Below are 6,545 nucleotides of genomic sequence, written 5' to 3' on the forward strand. Positions count from 1 at the left end.
CAAAGCATAGCATTCATGATCTTTGATTTTAATTTTAATAGTAGGTTCCCACTCATAATAAAGCTTTCTAGGGATAGAAACTTCCAACTCAAGTTTTTCTTCATAAGATTGCATTAAAGCATCAACGATATGTCTAGTAAAAGCTTTATTTTGGCTATAAGCATGAGGAGAATTTAGCACGGATTGCAACAAGGAAATACAATCTACCAAAGAGCAATTATCATAATTAAATTCCTTGAAATCCAAAATATTGGGTTCATTAATATCTAAAGTTTTGACCTCTTCAATCCCACTTTTACAAATTTTAGCATCAAGATCTAAAAACTCCAAATTTTTGGAACGCCTTCTAGGTAAAGGTGACTCATCTCTAGTCCCTTCATTATCAAGATTCATATTGCAAAACAAAGATTTAATAGGAGACACATCAATAACTTTTAGATCTTCATCTTTATTCTCACAAAAATTAGAAGAACATGCTTTCACAAAGCAATCTTTCTTATCACGCATCCTAGCGGTTCTTTCTTTGCACTCATCAATGGAAATTCTCATAGCTTTGAGAGACTCATTGATATCATGCTTAGGTGGAATAGATCTAAGTTTCAAAGAATCAACATCAAGAGAAATTCTATCAACGTTCCTAGCCAATTCGTCAACTTTAAGCAGTTTTTCTTCAAGCAAAGCATTGAAATTCTTTTGCGAATTCATAAATTCTTTAACATTAGTCTCAAATTCAGAGGGCATCTTATTAAAATTTCCATAAGAATTGTTGTAGGAATTAGCATAATCATTAGAGCAATTACTAGGGAACGGCCTAGGATTAAAGTTTCCTCTATACGCATTGTTACCAAAATTATTCCTACCAACAAAATTCACATCCATAGATTCATTATTATTCTCAATCAAAGTAGACAAAGGCACATCATTAGGATCAGAGGAAACACTCTTATTAGCAAATAATTTCATAAGTTCATCCATCTTTCCACTCAAAAGATTAATTTGTTCTATCGCATGCACCTTTTTACTAGTAGGTCTTTGAGTATGCCATTGAGAATAATTAACCATCATATTATCTAGGAGTTTAGTAGCTTCTCCTAAAGTGATTTCCATAAAAGTGCCTCCCGCGGCCGAATCTAAAAGATTTCTAGAAGCAAAACTCAACCCGGCATAAATTTTTTGTATAATCATCCAAAGATTCAAACCATGTGTAGGGCAATTACGTATCATTAATTTCATCCTCTCCCAAGCTTGTGCAACATGTTCATGATCAAGTTGCTTAAAATTCATAATATCGTTTCTAAGAGAGATGATCTTAGCGGGAGGAAAATACTTAGAGATAAAAGAATCTTTGCACTTATTACATGAATCAATACTATTTTTAGGCAAAGACGAAAACCAAGCTTTAGCATGATCTCTAAGCGAAAAAGGAAATAGCTTTAATTTAACAATATCATTATCCACATCTTTCTTCTTTTGCATATCACACAAATCAACGAAGCTATTTAGATGGGTAGCGGCATCTTCACTAGGAAGGCCGGCGACTTGATCTTTCATGACAAGATTCAACAAAAGAGCATTAATTTCACAAGATTCAGCATCGGTAAGAGGAGCAATCGGAGTGCTAAGAAAATCATTGTTGTTGGTATTGGTAAAGTCACACAATTTAGTATTGTCTTGAGCCATCGTGACAAACAAGCAATCCAACACACAAGCAAACAAGAGGCAAGCGAAAAAAAGGTGAAGGGAAAGAGAGGGCGAATAAAATGGCAAGGGTGAAGTGGGGGAGAGGAAAACGAGAGGGAAATGGCAAATAATGTAAGGCGAGGGATAAGAGTTTGTGATGGGTACTTGGTATGTCTTAATTTGTGCGTAGACTCCCCGGCAACGGCGCCAGAAATCCTTCTTGCTACCTCTTGAGCACTGCGTTGGTTTTCCCTTGAAGAGGAAAGGGTGATGCAGTAAAGTAGCGTAAGTATTTCCCTCAGTTTTTGAGAACCAAGGTATCAATCCAGTAGGAGACCACGCTCGAGTCCCACGCACCTACACAAACAAATAAGAACCTCGCAAGCAACGCCATAAAGGGGTTGTCAATCCCTTCACGGTCACTTACGAGAATAAGATCTGATAGATATGATAAGATAATATTTTTGGTATTTTTATGATAAAGAGTAAATAAAGATGCAAAGTAAAATAAACGGCAATAGAAATAGCTAAGTGTTGGAAGAATAATATGATGGAAGATAGACCCGGGGGCCATAGGTTTAACTAGTGGCTTCGCTCAAGAGCATAAGTATTACGGTGGGTAAACGAATTACTGTCGAGCAATTGATAGAATTGAGCATAGTTATGAGAATATCTAGGTATGATCATGTATATAGGCATCACGTCCGTGACAAGTAGACCGAAACGATTCTGCATCTACTACTATTACTCCACACATCGACCGCTATCCAGCATGCATCTAGAGTATTAAGTTCATAAGAACAGAGTAATGCTTTAAGTAAGATGACATGATGTAGAGGAATAAACTCATGCAATATGATATAAACCCCATATTTTTATCCTCAATGGCAACAATACAATACGTGTCGTTTCCCTTTCTGTCACTGGGATCGAGCACCGCAAGATTGAACCCAAAGCTAAGCACTTCTCCTATTGCAAGAAAGATCAATCTAGTAGGCCAAACCAAACCGATAATTCGAAGAGACTTGCAAAGATAACCAATCATACATAAAAGAATTCAGAGGAGATTCAAATATTGTTCATAGATAATCTTGATCATAAACCCACAATTCCTCGGATCTCGACAAACACACCGCAAAAGAAGATTACATCGAATAGATCTCCAAGGGAATCGAGGAGAACTTTGTATTGAGATCCAAAGAGAGAGAAGAAGCCATCTAGCTAATAACTATGGACCCGAAGGTCTGAGGTAAACTACTCACACATCATCGGAGAGGCTATGGTGTTGATGTAGAAGCCCTCCGTGATCAATGCCCCCTTCGGCAGGACGCCGGAAAAGGCCCCAAGATGGGATCTCACAGGTACAGAAGGTTGCAGCGGTGGAATTAGGTTTTCGTGGATGCCCCTGATGGTTTGGGGTACATAGGTATATATAGGAGGAAGAAGTAGGTCGGTGGAGCCACGAGGGGCCCACGAGGGTGGAGGGCGCGCCTGGGGGAGGTGGGCGCGCCCCCCTACCTCGTGCCCTCCTTGTTGATTGCTTTACATAGACTCCAAGTCCTCTGGATCACGTTTGTTCCGAAAATAACGTTCCCGAAGGTTTCATTCCGTTTGGACTCCGTTTGATATTCTTTTTCTGCAAAACACTGAAATAGGCAAAAAACCAGCAATTTGGCCTGGGCCTCCGGTTAATAGGTTAGTCCCAAAAATAATATAAAAGTGTATAATAAAGCCCAATAAACATCCAAAACAGAATATAATATAGCATGGAACAATAAAAATATATAGATGCGTTGGAGACGTATCAGAACACTGAACTATCGAGTAGTCATCAGCTTTGCTCTGCCAGACGTTCATAACGTCCGGAGTTGCTCCTGCAGCGGGTCTTGCACCTAGCGGTGCTTCCAGGACGTAATTCTTCTATGTAGCAATGAGGATAATCCTCAAGTTACGAACGTAGTCCGTGTAGTTGCTACCATCATCTTTCAACTTAGCTTTCTCTAGGAACGCATTAAAATTCTAGGGAACGGTAGCACGGGCCATTGATCTACAGCAACATAGACATGCAAAAACTATCAGGTACTAAGTTCATGATAAATTAAAGTTCAACTAATCATATTACTTAAGAACTCCCACTTAGATAGACATCCCTCTAGTCATCTACATGATCATGTGATCCATATCAACTAAACCTTGTCTGATCATCACGTGAGATGGAGTAGTTTTCAATGGTGAACATCACTATGTTGATCATATCTACTATATGATTCACGTTCGACCTTTCGGTCTCAGTGTTCCGAGGCCATATCTGCATATGCTAGGCTCGTCAAGTTTAACCCGAGTATTCTGCACGTGCAAAACTGGCTTGCACCCATTGTATGTGAACATAGAGCTTATCACACCCGATCATCACGTGGTGTCTCGGCACGACGAACTGTAGCAACGGTGCATAATCAGGGAGAACACTTATACCTTGAAATTCAGTGAGGGTCATCTTATAATGCTACCGCCGTACTAAGCAAAATAAGATGCATAAAGGATAAACATCACATGCAATCAAAATATGTGACATGATATGGCCATCATCATCTTGTTCCTTTGATCTCCATCTCCAATGCATCGTCATGATCTCCATTGTCACCGGCTTGACACCTTGATCTCCATCGTAGCATCATTGTCATCTCGCCAACTATTGCTTCTACGACTATCGCTACCGCTTAGTGATAAAGTAAAGCAATTACATGGCGATTGCATTTCATACAATAAAGCGACAACCATAAGGCTCCTGCCAGTTGCCGATAACTTTTACAAAACATGGTCATCTCATACAACAATTTATATCTCATCACGTCTTGACCATATCACATCACAACATGCCCTGCAAAAACAAGTTAGATATCCTCTACTTTGTTGTTGCAAGTTTTACGTGGCTGCTATGGGCTTCTAGCAAGAACCGTTCTTACCTACGCATCAAAACCACAATGATTTTTCGTCAAGTGTGCTGGTTTAACCTTCAGCAAGGACCGGCCGTAGTCAAACTCGATTCAACTAAATTGGAGAAATAGACACCCACTAGCCACCTGTGTGAGAAGCATGTCGGTAGAACCAGTCTCATGAACACGGTCATGTAATGTCGGTCCGGGCCGCTTCATCCAACAATACCGCCGAATCAAAGACCTAGATGTTGGTGGTAAGCAGTATGACTATTATTGCCCACAACTCTTTGTGTTCTACTCGTACATATAACATCTACGCATAGACCTAGCTCGGATGCCACTGTTGGGGAACGTAGTAATTCAAAAAAATTCCTACAACCACACAAGATCTATCTAGGAGAAGCATAGCAATGAGACGGGAGAGTGTGTCCACGCACCCTCGTAGACCGAAAGCCTGAAGCGTTTAGTAATGCGGTTGATGTAGTCGAGCGTCTTCATGATCCAACCGATCCAAATACCGAACGTATGGCACCTCCGTGTTCAACACACGTTCCGCATGATGACGTCCCTCGAGCTCTTGATTCAGTTGAGGACGAGGGAGAGTTCCGTCAGCACGACGGCGTGGCAACGGTGATGATGATGTTACCGGCGCAGGGCTTCGCCTAAGCACTACGATGATATGACCGAGGTGTTAAACTATGGAGAGGCGCACCGCACATGGCTAAGAGATTGTCTATTTTGCATTGGGTGCCCCCTGCCCCTGTATATAAAGGAGGGGAGGAGAAGGTCGGCGGCCAAGGAGGGCGTGCCAAGGGGGGAGTCCAACTAGGATTCCCAATCCTAGTTGGATTCCCTTTCCTATTCCAAGAGGGGGAAGGAGGGGAGGAGAGGGAGAGGGAAAGGAAAGAGGGGGCCGCGCCCCTAAAGGAAATACGCCCTAGAGGCAATAATAAAGTTGTTATTTATATTTCCTTATATCATGATAAATGTTTATTATTCATGCTAGAATTGTATTAACCGGAAACTAAGTACATGTGTGGATACATAGACAAACAGAGTGTCCCTAGTATGCCTCTACTTGACTAGCTCGTTAATCAAAGATGGTTAAGTATCCTAGCCATAGACCTGTGTTGTCATTTGATGAACGGGATCACATCATTAGAGAATGATGTGATGGACAAGACCCATCCGTTAGCTTAGCATAATGATTGTTTAGTCTTTCTGCTATTGCTTTCTTCATAACTTATACATGTTCCTCAGACTATGAGATTATGCAACTCCCGAATACCGGAGGAACACCTTGTGTGCTATCAAACTTCACAACGTAACTGGGTGATTATAAAGATGCTCTACAGGTGTCTCCGATGGTGTTTTTTGAGTTGGCATAGATCGAGATTAGGATTTGTCACTCTGTGTATCGGAGAGGTATCTCTAGGCCCTCTCGGTAATACACATCACTATGAGCCTTGCAAACAATGTGACTAATGAGTTAGTCACGGGATGATACATTACGAAGCTAGTAAAGAGACTTGCCGGTGACAAGATTTGAACTAGGGATGATGATACCGACGATCGAATCTCGGGCAAGTAACATACCGATGACAAAGGGAACAACGTATGTTGTTATGCGGTTTGACCGATAAAGATCTTTGTAGAATATGTAGGAACCAATTTGAGCATCCAGGTTCCGCTATTAGTTATTGACCAGAGATGTGTCTCGGTCATGTCTACATAGTTCTCGAACCCGTAGGGTCCGCACTCTTAATGTTCAATGACGATTTGTATAATGAGTTATGTGATTTTATAACCGAAGTTTGTTCAGAGTCCCGGATGAGATCACAGACATGATGAGGAGTCTCGAAATGGTCGAGACATAAAGATTGATATATTGGACGATGTTAATCGGACACCGGATGAGTTCCGAGGGGT

Source organism: Triticum aestivum, chromosome 2D, assembly GCF_018294505.1.
Source record: "Triticum aestivum cultivar Chinese Spring chromosome 2D, IWGSC CS RefSeq v2.1, whole genome shotgun sequence".
NCBI classification, from domain to species: domain Eukaryota; kingdom Viridiplantae; phylum Streptophyta; class Magnoliopsida; order Poales; family Poaceae; genus Triticum; species Triticum aestivum.